Source organism: Tupaia chinensis, unplaced genomic scaffold, assembly GCF_000334495.1.
Source record: "Tupaia chinensis unplaced genomic scaffold, TupChi_1.0 Scaffold000041_1, whole genome shotgun sequence".
NCBI lineage: Eukaryota > Metazoa > Chordata > Mammalia > Scandentia > Tupaiidae > Tupaia > Tupaia belangeri.
In genome coordinates, this window is record NW_006159496.1 from 1,744,461 (window position 1) to 1,746,835 (window position 2,375).

The 2,375-nt window shown below is 50.5% G+C and overlaps 1 protein-coding gene across 1 annotated transcript in view; it reads right to left on the reverse strand.

The window, feature by feature from the left end:
- The window catches only part of LOC102486231 (sulfotransferase 1C4), a 45,501-nt gene that overhangs the window by 30,460 nt on the left and 12,666 nt on the right, over nt 1-2,375 (reverse strand).

Consider the following 2,375-nt stretch of genomic DNA (forward strand, 5'->3'; position numbering starts at 1 on the left):
AAGTGGTAGTAAGCCACCATTCTGTCCTTGGCACTCCTGGCCACATAGATGACCTGCAGGGGGGCACATGTGAGCCAGGGATGGGAGAGAGACTCCTCTTGTTGATGTCTTAACTGTGGATGAAAAGACCGTTCCCACAGGAGATCCGCACGCACAGCGCCTCAGGGAGACTGCAGCAGGCAGTCTATTCAGGAAATGCCCCGTGCTCCTCATCCTGGTTTGCGCAAGTTTTATTCAGATGTTCTTTGTTTGGTAAGTGGAATAATATTTTGTTTGCTTCAGGGTGACACTGCATTTCTGACGTGCTCCCAGGGCCTAGGTCCCTTCCTTTTTCTCCTTGGCAAAGGACCCAAGGACTCAGCCGTTTCATTTCTGTTTCAATCCTGACTTTGCCCCAGTTAGCTCTCCGTGTCGGTAGCCCTGACATGCTCCTCTCACCCCTGGCACTGCAGAACAGAGCAGAGCAAAGGGAGCTCCCTTACTACCCGCTAGCAGGACACGGTCCCAGGTGCTTCCAGTGTCTCAGCTCATTGATTCTGCTAGTTTCATGACAGTGGGATGACTGCCCCCAACATTCAGAAGAGGAAGCAGGTTGGAGAGCTAAGGTGAGCAGCACAGGCCGCATGCCTGCTGGTTGGAGAACTAAGGTGAGCAGCACTGGCTGCATGCCTGCTGGTTGGAGAACTAGGGTGAGCAGCACTGGCTGCATGCCTGCTGGTTGGAGAGCTGAGGTGAGCAGCACAGGCTGCATGCCTGCTGGTTGGCAGAGCCATGGCTGCATGTTTGCAGTGGGCTCAAACTTGCTCTGCTGGGCTGCTACTTGTGGGAGGAGAGCAGGTGTCCCTCCCACTCAGTCCTGCAGGAGAGCACACAGACACTGGCCACTGAAACATTCTGTGGCTAGTCACTGCAGAAAAGTGGGTACAGGACATCATTAAAAGCAATTTAAATGGGGTGGCATGGTAGTTAAGTCTGCCAACAGGTGGTGTGGTAGTTACGGCTCTGAACTCCCACTTGGCTGGACACAGTTCAAGTCCTGGACCTTGCCAGGCTCTGTCTAGTGGAAACAAGCTCTTAGGACCATTCTTCCCATCTCATTTATTGCTAATATATGCAGTATAGGTTTTTTTGGGGGAGGGGGTGGGGAAGAGGTTTTTGCTATAGGGAGATTGCGCTCACCAGAAAGACAGAGACAAACAGAAAGTGAGAAATCACCTTCCACAAGGGATGGCCACACTGCAATCCCTTCTCCTCCACTCTCGTCTGGGGATCTTGGGCATATACGCACACACGCCCGGCATGAGTTTAAGCCACTCGGTCTGGGACTCAAACCATGGTTGACTACATGGGAGTTCAGTGACATAGCCATTACCCCATCTGCTGGCCGCTGCATTAAAGTTTTTATTTACATGTTTCCTCCATGAGTGAGACAGAGAGACACCAGCACCAGTAGGACATCGGCCCCATGATCCACCCAGCCTCCGCCGGCCTGGGTCATGGAATTCCTGGCACATGCCCAGCGTGCTCACGGAGGTCTCTGGAGGTGGGTTTCGGCCTTCCCACGTGGGTCAGTCTGGCAGAGCACCGCGCTCTACCACCGAGCCTCTGGTCCGGCCTCTATCCAGGATTTCGGCAGCTCCTCACAGGAGCTCACCAGAGATGTTAGCAGAGGTCTCCCTGGTTGTTGCTTTTCTGTCACCACTTTTATTAATTGTGGAAACGGCTGGTTTCTCCACAAGCCATGGGAAGGATGCTGAGGGCTCTGGATTCTGTGACTCAGGTTCCCAGACGCCACGAACTGACATTGCACTGGGGTCCAATGGTCCAAAGGTTTGAAATTCCACTACAAAGTATGACTTCTATGGGGTAGATTATCCCCCAACACGGTACCCACGGTCATTCCTATGCTTTGTTCACAAGACACTAGGCAGAACTTTAGGAAACCCTCACAGACAGGCACCAGTAGAAGAGAGTAGAGATGACAGGTAAGGACAGAGTTTAATTTCAGTCACTTCAGGGTTGATGTGTTTTAAATGATATGTGGTGAGTTAGTGCAACTACTCATTCATGTTTCCAAGAAGAGGTGCTAGCTGATTTGACGTATGACAGTCTAAGTGCTTTCAAGGATTAGCAGCCAGGGATTGCGAATTAACAATGTCGTATATAACAATACTGTAATCGTCACAGATTATCTGTAAGCACATGGAGCTATTGGTTGGTGTGGGAACAATGAGCATATGTGAGTACAAGTCAGTCCTTAAATTGGAAGTTGGTTAACCCACCTTCAATCAATGGCTCAGCAAGACATTTTTCTTAGCTGTTAAAAATGAAGCGTGGCCTGAATTTCCACAAATCCAGAATCATCTCAGTGAAAT